The sequence below is a fragment of the Gossypium hirsutum genome, chromosome D01 (genome assembly GCF_007990345.1).
Source record: "Gossypium hirsutum isolate 1008001.06 chromosome D01, Gossypium_hirsutum_v2.1, whole genome shotgun sequence".
In the NCBI taxonomy this organism is placed as follows: Eukaryota; Viridiplantae; Streptophyta; class Magnoliopsida; order Malvales; family Malvaceae; genus Gossypium; species Gossypium hirsutum.
In genome coordinates, this window is record NC_053437.1 from 50,261,630 (window position 1) to 50,280,819 (window position 19,190).

Sequence of the window (19,190 nt, forward strand, 5' to 3'; positions counted from 1 at the left end):
TTGCAGAAATTCATAAGAGAGGTCTTATAATTTAAAGTTATTTATATATAATATGATATATATTATATGAAAGAGAGAAACAATAATGTTTAAACAAATGAGTATTGGTTTAGAAATAGCCTAGAACCTAATGATTTCAACATAGTACTAAGCTTGTTTGGAACTGAAACAATATGGTAATGCACTTATATCATTCTAATGCATTTAGAACCTACTAATGTCACGGGGCTAGAACTTTAGTCTGGCAAATTGTCATAGTACTAAGCTTTTTTGGAGCTGAAACAATGTGGTAATGCACTTATATCATTCTAATGCATTTAGAACCTACTAATGTCACGGGGCTAGAACTTTATTCTGGCAAATCCTGTGACTTTAGGCGATTTCTTTGTTTCAAATTCGCCTAACTCTTGAAAAGTGAGAATTCACAAAGGAAATTCTCTAATTCACCAAGATAAAGTAAAAGCAACTTGGAAAGACAAATGGACTTGAATCGAACAAAAAATCCACAAGAAATAATAACACACCAACTGTTTGAGTAAATTCTCTCAAAAGTATTCTCTTACTTTGAATGGAATACAATAAAATGATTACAAATAAAGGGGAAGGCCTCTGTTTATATTTTAATTGTCCAAGATCCAACGGTACAGATTGAATTACATCAACAACTGAGATTAGTGCCTATCTAAAATATTAGAGTCCTAAGAGATTTAAACTCTATACAATCTTATCTCTTAAGATTTACAATAATTACCCTGGTAACTTTAGTTTTATTGAAGTATTTCATTGGGCCACCAAGGCTTCAAGTAGATGGGTTTCTCCATACATTCCACGAATCGAGCCAATTCAAATGGGTCAAATGAGCCCCATTTAATCAGTTAATCTCGATGAGACACTCTGTGTGCATTTCTCACTGGTTTTGAGCCGCAGTTCATGATGCTAAGACGTTGGTCATAACTCAAAGTCAATTTGTGTATGACCATTTTGAAATTGCATTTGATGGAAAGTATATATTGCAAATTCATATGAGCACTATTCAAATTAAAAGTGATGATTTATCATCCAATGAATACATTTTCATGGGACATGTTTTTCCTAAGGAGTATGTCCAATATGAAGGGTTGTGGCTCTTCACATTGTATTCATTGAGTGCATATAAATAGAGGCATTATGGTGCTCACAAAACATACAATTACAGTCAATCTTATTTTCAGGAGATAGAGTAAGAATTAAAGAATTCCTCGATTTTACTAATCAAAGGAAATTTAAAACTTTGCTGTATCCCGAGAGGACCTTTGTCTTAACCCTTAGCAACTTTGTGGGGGGCAAATAGTTCTATTTGGAAAGCGTCATTCTTACCTCGAAGTCTACTGTTTATTTCCATACAAGTCTTCAGTTCTATCGTCTCCACTCAAGTATTCAACAATCAAAGAGAACTATTTTTGGAGATGGCAACGGAGGCTACTACCTCATTCAAAGTGATGAACCAAGAGTTTGTGAAACTTGATCGATTTGATGGTTCAAACTTTAATCATTAAAAGTACAATATGTTGTTCCTTCTTACTGTCTTAAACGTTACGTATGTTCTGGATCCAAACCTACAACCTGTGGAGGATCCTACTCCCAATACAAACTTTGATGAAATTGATAAAGTGGTTGAACTCAAGAAGAAACGCGAAGAAGACAATTTCACATGTCGAGGACACATCTTCAACACCTTGTCTGATCGATTGTATGATCTTTACATGTCAATGAAATCCCCGGTGGAAATATAGAAAGCTCTTGAAGAGAAATACAACACCGATCGACAAGGTATTGATAAATTTTTAATCATGAAATATTTCGAATTCAAAATGCTCAATAGTATCCTGATCATGGATCAAGTCCATGAATTACAAGTCCTTGTAAGCAGACTTTGAGACTTGAAAGTTGTTATTCCGTAATTGTTACAAGTCAGGGATATGATCTTGAAGTTGCCCTCGTCTTGGAACAATTATTGGAAGAAACTTCTGCATATGGCAGAGGACTTCACTGTGGAGAAAATACTTAGGCATTTGCGTATTGAAGAGGCAACTCAGAAGCGTGATGCGGTGTATCTTCCCCAAAGTTCTAAAGTGAACCATGTGAGCGAGTCTAAGAACTCTCGAAACAGTAAACGAAAGGCAACATCCGAGACCAAGGACGTGCAAGACAAGAAGAAAAAAACTCACAACTGTTATAATTGCAATAAGAAAGGAAACTATATTAAGGATTGCAAACTTCTCAAAATGAAGCAATATGCCACAACTTCTAAAGCCAATATGGTGGAGGGCATGGACTTAGTGGCCATGGTTACGAAAAGGATCAAAAATTTGGAGATTGGTATGATTACTGAACTCAACATAGCCATAACTGATAAGTCCTGTAATTGGTGGCTCGAATTCGAAGCTACTGTCATGCCTGTAATGACCGAAAATAATTTAAGAGTTATGAACTAGTGGCAAACTATGAAGTGCTTATGGGAAACTATTAATCGGTTAAGGTGTTAGGTCAAGGGACAGTGGAACTCAACTTTACATCTGGGAAGAAATTGACTTTGACTAATGTGTTGTATGTTCCCGATGTGATAAAGAATTTAGTGTCCGCAAGTATTCTATGTAACAAGGGGTTCAAGATTATCTTGGAATCCGTTAAGTTTAAAGGGTGATATATATGTAGGAAAAGGATATTATAACGACGGTATGTTCAAGTTGAGCATTGATATGAATAAACTTAATTCTTTTGCTTATATTGTTGAATCTTATCCTTTGTGGCATGCGCGTTTAGCACATTTTAATTTTAAAACTTTACAATATATGCAAAACAATGGTTATATAAGTCTAAGTAATGATGAGTTTGAGGATAAATGAAATTTGTATTCAATCAAAAATTGCCAAGAAGACGTTTCCTAATAAGTGTGAAAGGAATTCATAAGTGTTAGATTTAATTCATTCGAATGTTTGTGAATTAAATGGAACACTAACAAGAGGTGGAAAACGATATTTTATCAATTTTGTGAATTAAATAGAACACTAACAAGAGGTGGAAAATGATATTTTATCACTTTTATAGACGACTTCTCTAGATTTACTTATGTGTATCTCATGAGAAGTAAATACGAGGCTTTTGATATGTTTAAAAATTTTAAAAATGAGGTTGAGAATTTTTTTTAGTAAGAAAATCAAAGTGCTTCGTAGTGATAGAGGTGGTAAATATTTTTCAAATGAATTTAATATATTTTTTGAGGAACAAGGTGTGGTACATAAGTGTTTTGTGTCTTATACTCCGCAACAAAATGGTTTGGCAGAAAGAAAGAACCGTACTTTAATAGATATGGTTAACTCTATGTTGTTAAATGCTAAACTTTCATATAATCTTTGGGGTGAAGCATTATTGACTGTGTGTTATATTCTTAACAAAATACCATCAAGAAAATTCAAAGTATCTCCATATGAGATATGGAAGGGCCAGATGCCAAACTGTGGGGGTGTTTGGCTTACTATAAAGTTCTCAACCAACAGAGAACAAAGTTAGGTCCAAGAGCCATCAACGATGCATTCGTTGGATATTCCCAACACTTTAAGGCTTATCGTGTTCTTAACTTAGTGTCAAATACGACAATTGAAACAAAAGATGTTGTATTCATTGAAAATAAGGTTTTCAATGATTCAACAGATTCAGAAAAAGAATATCAACCAATGATCTCAAGTGATCAAACCAAAAGAAGTCTTTGTGATAATAAGGATACGGAGCCGAGGAAAAGTCAAAGATTGAGAAAAGTAAAGGACTTTGGTCCTGATTTCATTTCCTCGTAATCTCTAGCATTCCTTGTTGAGGGAAATAGAGAATCTGTAATTAGGAAGATCGCCATAATGTTTAATGTGGATGGTGATCCACAAACATATGGTGAAGCCATGACTTCTAAGGATTCAGCATTTTGGAAAGAGACGATCAATGATGAAATGGATTCAATATTATCCAACAATAATTGGATTCTAGTTGATATTCCTCAAGGATCGAAGCCTGTCGGGTGTAAATGGGTGTTTAAAAGGAAGAATACTCCAACAGGGGGTTCTCAAACCTTTAAGGCTAGATTGGTGGCTAGGATTTAGGCAAAAAGAAGGCCTTGATTATTTTGACACTTATGCACCAATGGCTAGGATGACCTCCATTCGAATTCTTATAGCACTTGCATCTATCCATAAGTTACATGTACATCAAATGGATGTTAAGACTACTTTTTTGAATGGTGATCTCAAAGAGGAACTCTACATGGAGTAACCAGAAGGTTTTTTGCTTCCTAGGAATGAACATAAGGTGTGTAAGTTGATCAAGTCATTATATGGTTTAAAATAAGTGCGTAAACAGTGGCATGAGAAATTTGACTCAATTATCTTGTTATATGGTTTTTAACATAATGGTGCAAATAAATGTATTTACACTAAATTCACCGATAGGTATGGTGTAATTATTTGTCTCTATGTAGATGATTTGTTGATTTTTGGTACGAACATGGAAGGTGTTCGTGAGACCAAATAGTATCTAGCCTCAAAATTTAAAATGAAGGATCTCAATGAGGTAAATCCAATTCTAGAAATAAAGGTGTAAAAGCATGAAAATGGCTTTGCACTAAGTCAATCTCACTATATTGAGAAAGTATTAGAAAAGTTTAAACACTTGAATATCAAGGATTCGAACACTACATACAATTTAAACTTCAAGTTAAGTAAGAATAATGGCAGGGCTATAGCGCAAATTGAGTACTCCAGCACAATCGGAAGTCTAATGTATGCAATGCATTGCACTAGACTCGATATCACTTTTGTTGTGTGCAAATTGGCAAGATTTACAAATTGTCCTAGTACCGATAATTGGAAAGGAATTTTTAGAATTTTTGGCTATCTTAAGAAAACAAAAAATTTGGGATTATTCTATAGTGATTATCCCGCAGTACTATAAGGTTACTCGGATGCAAGTTGGATGCAAGTTGGATTACAAGTCTAACTGACAATAAGTCCACATCGGGATGGATTTTTACAATTGGAGGTGGAGCCATTAGTTGGGCCTCCAAGAAACAAACTTGCATATCATATTCAACTATGGAGGTTGAATTTATAGCCTTAGCGGCTACTGGTAAGGAAGCGAAATGGCTAAGAGATCTCTTGCTAGATATAAAGTTGTGGCCACAACGTTGGCTCACCATTTATGTTTATTGTGATAGTGAATCTACCATGTCTCGAGCATACAATAAGGTGTACAATGGAAACTCTAGACATATAAGTTTGAGACATGAGTATGTGAGAAAATTGATTAAGGACGGTGTGATAACTGTTACCTATGTTAAGTCAATTAACAATTTAACGGATCCATTGACAAAAGTTTTGTGTAGGGATTTGGTTAAGAGTACCACCACTAAGATGGGATTCAAATCATTCTAATCAGATCATTGATAGTGGAAACCCTACCTTGTTCTAGCCAAAAGCTAGTTTCAAGGTTCAAAGGGTAATAACAAGTTATTGAATGACAACATACACTAAGAATCAGGATTTAGTGTTTATATTTTAGGAGGATGAGTTTTACTCTTAATGGATGGACATTAGTTGTCAAGAAATCCACCTATATGGACATGAAGTGGTGTCATTTCAACGAGATTTTCTTTATGGTTTTCTCTCTTACATGTTCATGAAACGGGATGAGCACATGGCCATAACGGTGCTAAAGCAAATTAAATTCTTACTCTAATACTTTATGATTATGTTTGAAATTTTTCCGGTTTTAACTTTAAGAGTGATGGTTCAAACCACTAGCCACCATTCACTTTGTTGATACTTTAAAAGTTTGCACTAAAGAAAGGTTCAATCTGCGGACACCCTTCTTTATGCATAATCGTTGTGTACTTGTTTTCTAGAATTAGCAACCTAGTGGGGGATTGATGGAAAGTATACATTACAAATTAATATGAGCACTATTCAAATTAAAAGTGATGATTTATCATCTTACAAATTTAATTATTCATAAGCACTATTCAAATTAAAAGTGATGATTTATCATCAAATGAATACATTTCCATGGGACATGTTTCTCCCAAGGAGTATGTCCAATATGAAGGGTTATGGCTCTTCAATTTGTATTCATTGAGTGCATATAAATAGAGACATTATGGTGCTCACAAAACATACAATTACAATCAATCTTACTTTTAGAAGATAGAGTAATAATTAGGGAATTCCTCGATTTTGCTAATCAAAGGAAATTCAAAACTTTGTTGTATCCCAGGAGGACCTTTGTCTTAACCCTCTAGCAACTTTGTGAGGGGGGCAAATAGTTCTCTTTGGAAAGCGTCATTCGTGTCTCGAAGCCTACTGTTTATTTCCGTACAAATCTCTGGTTCTATCGTCTCCACTCAATTATTCAACAACATTTAGTTACGTTCTCGTGACATATATATATGTACAATATCATATATGATATTTTACGGTGTGTTAAGGTTATTACCTTTTTAAAACGACACTTAATTACCTTTTCGCAGCTATATATGTAATATTATATACTATTTTTACAATGATTATAATATTATAAATTAAGACTAAAAAATCAAGCATTCATATTTACATCAAATTTATTTTTAAAAATTTTATTTGTTATATGTTACAGATCTTAAAAATTATTTTAAAATTATAAATGAATATATTATAATAGATATATAAACAATAAGATGTACGAGATAAAAAAACTAATTAATGAAATATTTGGTTGTTTTAATTAAGCATGTATAAAATATCTACTAAATAACTAAATCAATCAAATACGCAATTGATTACTAGAAGGAACGGGTTAGTGTAGGATTTACAAACGACTTGAAGCCACCCACCAAGAGAGTAAAATAATATCAATGAAAGAATAAATTATCTTATGTTCAAGGACAAAACCATTAGAATTGTAAAAAAATATATGGAAGACAGCTTTATGAATGCAAATAAGTTTACACTCAGGTTAATGGGTGTGTATAGATGGCCATTAAAGATTATTTATTATTATTTTAAAATATTATATTCTTACTTTATCAACTACAAAATATGTTTTGGTTTAAAAAAATTAAAATAAATTTGCACTTTGATGAATAGGTGTGGACGATATCAATTAAAAATTATTTAATGCATTTAAAACTATCTATAACTTCTCAACTCATAAATAAGAGGATAATGCGTTTCAGTATACTCAAATCCACATCCTCTTATATAGATAACAATGTATTTTTTTTAATTCTACGAGTAATTATAAAAAATTATCATGTATCATTTTTTTAATATTTATTTTTTAAGATTTTACTATATTATTATATAATATTTCTAAAATTTCACATGCTAAATATTATTCCTTAAATTAATACCTTTAATACAATTTTGTGTTTAAAAGAAAATTAATTTATCATATCTTCTTTTCCCACCAAAAGTAATGAATTGTTGCAATGAACCGTGTAAAGTAAATATACTATCAATGCATAACCTCACTTTAATATGATTAAATCCAAATACTCTTTGTTTAAAACTCAAATAAAAACATAAACCAAAATGAATTTGGACAAAATTCACGTCCAAGTTCATCTCATGTTTCATACCATCATAAGAATCTAAATATGAGATGAAATTGGAAATACATGTGTGCAAATACATTTTAGTTTATGATTTGATTTAAGCTTTAGACAAAGATTGTGTGACCTTGATTTTTTTTTTAAAGAGTTTGTTTAAATGAGAAATTTGAGGAAAAGCTTTCATTTCAAATAACATTTTAAATTTTCAAAAATAAATTTGTTTGTTTAAGCAAACATAATAAAAAAATTTAAAATTTTTAAGAAATCTTTGAGTAATTTAAATTTTATATTCAAATTCCACCTGTGGTTTTTTTAAATTCTTTTGCTGATTAAGTCTTAGCTCGATTGGCGTGAAAATTATTGTCAATGCAGGAGGATTTTGGTTCAAATGCGCTGAAACATATTATCTCCTATTTATGGGTTGGTGAAGGGTTATGGGTAATTCTAAATATTGTGTCAAAAAGAACAGATATTATCAAAACCTATAATAAAATTATTTAAAAAAAACTCTTTCCATTTAATACATGTGGTCCAGCAATGGAATAAAAAACATTAACTTTAAAATATATATATTTTAAAATATCAATATATATTTTATGTTTTATATTATTAAAAATATTTTTATATTTTTAAAAAATCCAATTATATCCATATTGCATATTAGATTTTTTTTTAAAACCTAATTTTTATTAAATAATATTTATTCAAAAAAATATCACAAATACTAACATTTTAAAATTCAAGCAAATTGAAAGTTTTCATAATTTTAAAATTCTTTATGTAAACCCACCTTTTAGAAATCTATGAAAATTTTATTTGCTTTAGATTTTTTAATTTCCAAACTTTTAGGGTTTGTTTGGATGGAGAATTTGGTGGATGAATTTCATTTATATTAAGGTTTTCAAAATTTTAAAAGTGAATTTATTTGGGTAAAAAATTGGAAGAATCCTAAAATTCGTGAGTAATTTTTAAAGTGTTATAAATGTTATTTAATGGATGTTCAACCTTTCAACTTTCATCTCCCTTGACCTTCCATCTTTCATTTTCTTTAACCTTTAACCTTTCATCTTCCTTAAACATTTCAACTCTTTGTAACCCGTTTTTCTTATTTATGTATTAGAATACGAAAAGTCTAATCTCCCTAAATATAAAGTGGAGCATACTACTTGTAAGTTTTATGAAAAAATATAGAACGCAATAGAATCCTCATATTCTCATATATATATTATCTATTATTTTTTTATAATACCTTATCAGCACGAGCGCTTACATCAATCCAAGAGTCTTGCGTTTTTCGTTAGTTTGGATCAAGGTATGGAATAGATTTTATCAAGATGTCAATTATGATAAAATTACGTATGTTTATAATTTGTTTCATTTTTTAAGGGTTTCACTAATCTCGTAATTTGTTAAAAACTTCTAACATAGTCAAATTACTTGTAATTTATTTTATGACTAAATTGTTGTAATTATTTGGGTATTTTTTTTCTTGTTATGTTATGCTTGAAAGTTTTGTTAAAGGATTACTAATGTTTGCTTGAAGGTTTGTTAATGAACAACTTATATTTATATTAAATTTATATTGTAGCGATATCATCATTGCTGAACATTGCAAAACTTGAATTTGTGGCTCTTGATATTATTGGAAATAACTATTTATCCTGGATGTTAGATGCTGAAATACATTTAGATGCAAAAGGCCTTGGTGAACCTATAAATGAAGGAAACGAAGCATTTAGTCAAGATAAGGCCAAAGCTATGATATTTCTTCGCCATCACCTCCATAAGGGACTAAAGACTAAATATTTGACTGTTAAAGATCCACTTGTCTTTTGGAATAGTCTAAAAGATAGATATGATCATCAGAAAATTGTAATACTTCTTAAAGCTCGCTATGATTGGTCGCATTTGATATTACAAGATTTTAAATCTATGAGTACATATAACTCGACTATATTTAGAATCATTTCCCAATTGAAATTATGTCGAGATAACATAACTGATGAAGATATGTTAGAAAAAAACATACTCCACATTTCACGTAAATAATGTTGTCCTGTAGACACAATATCGTGAAAAAGGTTTTAAGAAATATTTTGAATTAATATCTTGTCTTCTTCTGGATGAGCAAAATAATGAACTGTTAATGAAAAATCATGAGTCATGTCCAACTGACTCTACTCCAATCTCTGAAGCGAATGTGACATCATATACTGAAACAGATAAAGGCCACACTAGTAGTCGTGGTTGAGGACATGGTCGTGGTCACAGTCGAGGTCGAGGACGTGGACGTAAGCGAGGTGGTCATTTCAAGAATACCCACTAGAACTGGGATCATAAGGATGGAAAGAATGATAAAAAATACAACTAGAAAAGTGAAAAGTTTGTGTTATCGTTGTGAAGGTAAAAACCATTGGTCCCATACTTTTCATACATCAAAGCATCTTGTATAGCTATATCAACAATGATTGAAGGATAAAAAGAAGAAAATAGAGACGAATTTTGTTTGGGAGAATGACAAAGGTGACTATGGCATTGTTGGTACAACTCATTTGGAAGCTGTTAATTTCTTCACCACCCCTAAAGGGAATAATTGATCTTTTAATTTTATTATTATAGTTTTAAAGAGTAAATTTTATACAATTTTGTTATATTTTTAACAACATGATTATTATATTATGTTTTAAAATATTTAAAATCACTTCCCAATTGAAATTATGTGGAGAGAACATAACTGATGAGGATATGTTAGAAAAAACATACTTCACATTTCACGTAAATAATGTTGTCTTGCAGACACAATATCGTGACAAAGGTTTTAAGAAATATTCTGAATTAATATATTGTCTTCTTCTGGCCAAGCAAAATAATGAGCTATTAATGAAAAATCATGAGTCATGTCCAACTGACTCTACTCCAATCTCTGAAGCGAATGTGACACCATGTAATGAAAAAGATAAAGGCCACACTAGTAGTTGTGGTCGAGGACATGGTCGCGGTCATGGTCACGGTGAAGGTCGAGGACGTAGACGTAAGCGAGGTGGTCATTTCAAGAATACCCACTAGTATTGGGATCATAAGGATGGAAAGAATGATAAAATACAACTAGGAAAGTGGAAAGTTTGTGTTATCGTTGTGAAGGTAAAAACCATTGATCCCGTAGTTGTCGTACACCAAAGCATCTTGTATAACTATATCAACAATCATTGAAGGATTTAAAGAAGAAAATAAAGACAAATTTTTTTTTGAGAATGATAAAGATGATTATGGCATCATTGGTACTACTCATTTGAAAGTTGTCAATTTCTTCACCACCCCTAAAGGGAGTAATTGATCTTTTAATTTTATTATTATAGTTTTAAAGAATAAATGTTATGCAAGTTTGTTATGTTTTTAACAACATGATTATTATATTATGTTTTAAAATATTTAGAATCACTTCCCAATTGAAATTATGTGGAGAGAACATAACTGATAAAGATATGTTAGAAAAAACATACTCTATATTTCACATAAATAATGTTGTCTTGTAGACACAATATCGTGAAAAAGGTTTTAAGACATATTCTGAATTAATATCTTGTCTTCTTCTAGCTAAGCAAAATAATAAATTGTTAATGAAAAATCTTGAGTCATGTCCAACTGACTCTACTCCAATCTCTAAAGCAAATGTGACATCATATAGTGAAACAGATAAAGGCCACATTAGTAGTTGTGGTTGAGGACATGGTCGTGGTCGTGGTCACAGTCAAGGTCGAAGACGTGGACGTGGACGTCAGCGAGGTGGTCATTTCAAGAATACCCACTAGAACTGGGATCATAAGGATGGAAAGAATGATAAAAATACAACTGGGAAAGTGGAAAGTTTGTGTTATCGTTGTGAAGGTAAAAACCATTGGTCCCGTACTTGTCGTACACCAAAGCATCTTGTATAACTATATCAACAATCATTGAAGGATAACAATAAGAAAGTAGAGACAAATTTTGTTTGTTACAACTCATTTGGATGCTATTAATTTCTTCACCACCCCTAAAGGGAATAAACGATCTTTTAATTTTATTATTATAGTTTTAAAGAATAAATTTTATACAAGTTTGTTATGTTTTTAACAACATGATTATTATATTATGTTTTAAAATATTTATAAAAAATTTATATAATTTGAAAATTTATGTGACATTTATTTGTTTTCTTTGAAGAATATGAATACCTCTCAAATTCAATTAGTGAAAAATGGTGAAGACTTATGCTTAGCAGACAGTGCAATTACTCATACTATACTTAACAATAAGAAATTTTTTTTTCTCATTTAACAATGCAAAAAGCTAATGTGAGTACTATATCTGGTAGTACCAAAATCATAGAAGGCTCTAGAATAGCAAATATATTTTTTTCCTAAAGGAACTAAGTTTCAAATTAATGATGCATTATACTCTCCTAAGTCTCAAAGAAGTTTGTCAAGTTTTAAAGACATTCGCCATAATGGATATCATATTGAGACAATAAGTGAAGTGAATGATGAATATCTTCAAATTACAAGTATAATTTAAGGGAATAAAATTATTTTGGAGAAATTATCCGCACTCTCCTTTGGTTTGTACTATTCGAGAATTAGTACAATTGAAGCATATGCTATAATAAATCAGAAGTTTATTGATGACTTTATTATTTGGCATGATCGATTAGGCCATCCTGGTTCAATTATGATGTGAAAAATTATTGACAATTCATATGGACATTCATTGAAGAGCCAACAGATTCTTCAAGCTAATAATTTTCTATGTGATGCTTGCTCTCAAGGTAAATTAATCATTCGGCCATTACCAGCCAAGATAAGCTATGAATCTATCATTTTTCTAGAATGGATACAATGAGATATATGTGGACCAATACACCCTCCGTGTGGAACATTTAGATATTTTATGGTTTTACTCGATGCTTCGACTAGATGGTCACGTGTATCCTTATTATCAACTTGAAACATAGCGGTTTCGAGGTTACTTGCTCAGTTGATAAAATTATGAGCACATTTTCCAGATTTCCCCATCAAGACAATTCGTCTTGACAATGCTAGTGAATTTACTTCCCAAGCTTTCAATGATTTTTGTTTGTCTATTGGAATAAGTGTTGAACATCATGTAGCACATGTTCATACACAAAGCAGTCTTGTTGAATCATTAATCAAAGTTTGCAATTGATTGCAAGACTATTACTTTTGAAGTCAAAACTTCCAATTTTTGCTTGAGGGCATGCCATGCTACATGCAGCATCACTAATTCAAGTCAAGCCAACAAGTTATCATAAGTTCTTCCTATTACAAATGGTTTTTGGTCAAGAACCAAATATTTCCCATTTAAGAACTTTTGGATGTGCTGTATATATTCCGATTGCTCCACCACAACGCTCTAAAATGGGTCTTCAAAGGAGGTTAGGAATATATGTTGGATATAAAGTTCCATCGATAATTAAATATCCTGAGTCACCAATGGGGAATTTATTTACGACTAGGTTTGCTAACAGTCATTTTAATGAGTCAGTTTTCCCAACGTTAGGGGGAGAAAATAAACAACTAGAAAAAGAAATAGATTGGAATGAATTATCGTTGTCACATATTGACCTCATACGCAATAATGTGAATGGTTTAGAGGATAATTCATTTATAAAGTTTAACAAATCAAATTGCTAGACGCATTTACTGATCCAAAAAGAGTGACAAAATCACTTATACCAACTATAAATGTTCCAATCAAAATTGATGTTCCTGATGGACAAACTCTAGTTGCTAATGAGTCTAAAGCACGTTTGAAGCGTGGTAGACCAGTTGGTTCCAGAGATAAGAATCCTCGAAAAAGAATAGGAGCAAAAAAATATGATGGTTAAATCGAGGAAGCAATGACTTTAAAAGGATTTCCAGAAAAGATTTTAGACATGATTGAAGTTCAAGAAATATCTCAGGTACCTAATAATGAAGAGATCTCAACAAATTATGTCATGTCAATAATTAAGTGGAACTGAAATCAAATCGACGTTGATGACATATTTGCATGCAATGTAGCACTAAATATTTTGAATAACAATGTGGATCATGAACCAATGTCAGTTGAAGAATGTAGACAAATAGATTATTGGCCAAAATGGAAATAAGCAATTGAGGCGTAGTTAAAATCTCTTGCAAAGAGAGAAGTATTCGGACATGTAGTTCGTACACCTGAAAGTGTAAAATCTATGGGATATAAATGGGTTTTTGTGAGAAAGAGAAATGAAAAAGAAGAAATTGTGAGATATAAAGCGTGTTTGGTTGCACAAGAATTTTCACAAAGACCTGGTATTGATTATTAAGAGACATACTCTCCTATGGTGGATTAAACTACTTTTAGGTTCTTGATTAGTATGGCAATAAGAGAAGGGCTTGATTTACGCCTAATGGATGTAGTTACAGCTTATTTATATAGCCCACTTGATAATAACATTTACATGAAACTCCTAGAAGATTTTAAACTACCAGAAGCAGCTAATTCATGTTCTTAAGAACATTACTCAATCAAATTAAACATATCCCTTTATGGATTGAAACAATCTGGGCACATGTGGTATAATCACCTAGTGAATACTTATTGAGGAAAAGCTATAAGAATGGTCTCATTTCTCCATGCATTTTTATAAAGAAATTTGGATTAGGATTTGTTATAATTGTTGTGTATGTTGATGATTTAAATATCATTGGGACTCCTAAAGAGATTTTAGTGACAATGAAATGCTTAAAAAAAGTATTTGAAATAAAAGACCTTAGAAAGACAAGATTTTGTATAGGGTTACAAATTGAGCACCTAAATAATGAAAACCTTGTGCATCAAACAACATATATAGAAAAAGTGCTAAAAAGATTTTACATGCATAACTCACATCCGTTGAGCACCCCAATGCTTGTTAGGTCACTCGACGTAAATAAAGATCCTTTCCATCCTCGGAAAAATGATGAATATTCCCTTTGGTCCTAAAGTACCATATTTAAGTGTTATTGGTGCATTGATGTATCTTGCTAGTCATACACAACCTAATATACCTTTTGTTGTCAACTTATTAGCAATATTTAGCTCTTGTCCAACTAGAAGACATTGGAATGGGGTTAAGCATGTTTTTCGTTATCTTCAAGGTACAAGAGATATGGGTTTGTTTTTCCCTAACCTACCCAAAATAGAATTGGTTGATTTTGCAGATGCAGGGTACTTATCTGATCCTCACAATGCTAGATCATAAATTGGTTATGTTTTCACATATGGTGGTACTACAATTTCTTGGCGTTCTATGAAACAAACGAGTGTTGCTACTTTTTCTAATCATGTTGAGATTTTGGCAATCCATGAGGCTAGTCATGAATGTGTGTGGCTAAGGTCTATAATTCATCACATACAAAAAAAATTATGGTTTATGCTTTGAAAAAGAAGCTCCAACAATTTTATATGAAGATAATACAACTTGCATTTCACAAATTAAGGAAGGATATATTAAGGGTGATAGAACAAAACATATATCACCAAAATTTTTCTTCACTCATGATCTACAAAAGAATGGAGATATAAATGTTCAACAGATTTGTTCGAGTGAGAATTTGATAGATCTTTTTACTAAGGTGCTCCCTGCTACATTTGAGAAGTTAATTTTCAACATTGGATTGTGTTGTTTTAAAGATCTTAAGTGATGCTTACATAAGGGGGAGTAAATTCACACTACATTTTCTTTTAAGTTTGTGACACACTATGTATCAAAGGATTATGTACTATTTTTTCCTCCACTAGGTTTTTGTCCCACAGGGTTTTTCCTAGTAAGGTTTTTAATGAGGCATATCCTTTATACAATGAACATTCAAGGGGGAGTGTAATGAATGTTATTTAATGGATGTTTTGTAACGGCCCTTACCCGTGTCAGACGCCAGGATAGGGTACGAGGCATTACCAGACTTTAACATAATCAATCGTATAAAATCGAGACTTGAAATTTCATCCAAATTAAAATGTTCTTTTTTTATATCAAATTTATCAACTCAACATGGCATTATCAAACACGTACACCCCATACAATATTCGCCAACATCGACAGCTTTATACAAAATGGACTATCAAATAATATGGGCTAAATCAATTATGACACATAACAAAATGACCAAGTCCTTTATACATGCCATAATTTCAAAATAATGTTTTCAAAATACCAAAAGAAAGTTGATAGTGTAGATGGATCTTTGACGATCGCCAAATCCCGAGCTAGCTTGGTGATTCTATAAAACAAGAGAAAAGAGAGGAGAGTAAGCATATAGCCTAATAAGTAAGTAGGTAATTAATAAACAAGTTTCTAGCATGTTTCCATAAATAATATAATCATAATCACACATAAATTCACTATTTATTCAAGTTCCAGCAAGCTGTTTATTCGCGTCATAGTCACTAAATTATTTTTATCTAGAGCTACGGAACTCCAAATTAAGATCTGTAAATTTTCCCTAAAACTATACTCATATATTTTCTTACCATAAAAGTTTAATAATTTTTAGTTCAGCCAATTAGTGCAGTTTATTCTTTAAAGTTTCCCCTATTTCACTACTCGATAACTCTGACCCCTCTTCACTAAAAATTAATTCTCTCTTTGTACAGAATTAAATGATGTTTGCATTTGTTTCTATTGAAAATAGACTCATTGAGAAATTTAATCATGTAAATTAGAAACTATAATTATTTTTTTACAATTTTTAGTGATTTTCCAAAGTCGGAACAGGGAATTTTGAAATCATTCTGACCCTGTCTCACTAAAATTCAAATATCTCAAAATATTTAACTATTTTTCTTACTCTGTTTCCTTTATGTGAAAATAGACTCATTCAGATTTAATTTTATATCTCATCAAACCTCTAATTCAATTTCTACCGTTTTTGGTGATTTTTGAAAATCACACAACTATTTCTGTCCTAAATTGTTTTATCGTTAAATTTACTCTTTCTTAATTTCATTACTTCATTCCATCGTACCAAAGGGTCGATTAAAGATCAAACACATTGTTCATCACATATATTTTCACTTAATTAGTTTCCGATGAACACCTCAAAATAATCTCATTTACACGGTGGATCAGCACACAACACCACCCTTATAGTCAATAGTACTCGGTGAAATCAGCTCATAGCAACCACCTTTATACTCAATGGTACCGGGTGAAATCAGCACATAGAAACCACCTTTATACTCAATGGTACCGGGTGAAATCAGCACATAGCAACCACCTATATAACCATTGGTATCCGGTGAAATCAACACATAGCAACCACATTTATTTTCATTAATATCGAGTGGAATCAGCACATAGCATCCACCTATATTTCCAACGATATCCGGCCCATTCCGAAGGTTCAACCATGAATTCTCACTTTTTTTTTAACATTTTTCCAACTCTTCCATATTCAACCACAACTCATAATTCACCTCAAGTAATTATCCCATATTCAATCATATCTTATAAAAATATTAAAGCATAAGTAAAAACAACATACTAATCACATACAAACTTACCTCGGTGCAAAATATAGTAATTTTGCAATTCAGTCCACAATCTTTTCTTTTCCTCGATCAAGGTCGATTCTACGTCTTTCTTGATTATGGAGCTTGGAAGCTTGAAACCCCTAACTATGGCTTCCCCCCTTGTGAAATTTGGTCAAAGCTTGAAGATGGACAAAAATTGGCTTTTAATTTTGTTTTTAATTCATTTTAATAACTAAATAACCAAAATGCCCTTAATGAAAAACTTTGGAAACATGCCTAACCATGTGCATTTTCTTCCACCAACTTAACCAATGTCTAATTACCATATAAGGGCCTCCAATTTAAAATTTCATAACAATTGGACACCTCTAACATGTAGAACTCAACTTTTTCACTTTTTACAATTTAGTTCTTTTTCCTAAATTGAGTGCCCAAACATCAAAATTTTCGAACAAAATTTTCACAAAATCATTCTATGAAATTGTATACCACAAAAATATAATAAAAATAAATTTTATCACGTCAAATTTGAGGTCCCGAAACCACTGTTTCGACTAGGCCCAAAATCAAGATGTTACATGTTCAACCTTTCATCTTTCATCTCCCTTAACCTTCCATCTTCCTTGAACCTTTCATCTCATTGTAACCCTTTTTTTCTTATTTATGTATTAGAATATGAAAATTTTAATCTCCCTATATATATAGTAAAATATACTACCTGTAAGTTTTATGAAAAGTATAGAATGCAATAGAAATCCTCATATTCTCATATCCATCTTTTATTTATTATTTTTGTTTATAATATAAATGAGATTTTAGTAGCTTAATTTCCCTTTTCAAATTCCACCTAAATAGGTGGTTTTTCGAAATTCTTTTTATTTTAATTTGATCAATTTTAGTCCTTACACTTTTTGAATTGGTCAATTTTAGTCCTTGTACATTTAAAAATTTGAAATTTTAGTCTTAACCAAATGATAAGTTAAATATTTTTAGTCAAATTTTGCTATTAGTCTTGTATTATGCGTAAATATTCTCTAATTGAATCATTCTTAGTCACTATATTTCTCAAATTTCAAAATTTCAATTTTAATGCAAATGAGAAATGTTAAATCTATTAATCAATTTTTATGTGGAAATAACAAGCTGACATGATATTACACATGCGATAATATGTTTGTTGCATCAAAATTTGAGAATAACGAAACTTAAATTAATGAATTTAGTAGCTATCATTTGGTTAGAACTAAAATTCTAAAAGTATAGAGACTAAATTCACAAATTACACATAATACAAAGACAAATAACAAAATTTAACCTACAAACTTTACTTTTAATATTATAGTCGACCATCTCTATAATAGTAACTCATTATAACAATCAAGTTTCTAATAGAACTGATGTTTTATGTTTTATTTTAACCTTCTATACCAACTTTTCACTTATAAAAGCAATAGTCGTAGTTATGAAATACATTTTTTATTAAATTAGTTCTCTATAACAACAAATCGTCTAGAATTTTAAGTAAAATTATAATTATTTCATATAGGCAAGCCAATTAATCATAATTTATTAAATAAAAATTATATTCATTAAAATATTAATTCAATAAAGGGTGAGTATTTGGTACACTAACAATGTATTTTTTTTTTGAAATACAATGGTTGGGATTTTATTCAAATAGAAGCCTATAAAGATAGGCCCAACAAAACAAAACAGAAATTACAACCTAAAATAAGTAAGACCGACCCAATGAATAGACTAAACATAAGGGAAATTAGTTCTGAAAGAAGAAAAGAAAAATCGACAAAGTATTAAAAGAAATATAAATGATCCTAACCACCCAATCAGATTGTTCAATTCCAAAGCATCTAAAAAGCAAAACCCTTTAGCAGTCTGTCAGAGTATTACCCATCAATCCTATCAATCTGCTTCAATAATATATTGGAAAGTGTTCTTTCAAAAACCATTGCGCCTCTTCAGAATCTTGGCACTCATTCATCTAAAAAGACCCAAAAATTCCTCTTCCAACTATTTTCTTCCCCTCTTCCAGAACAGG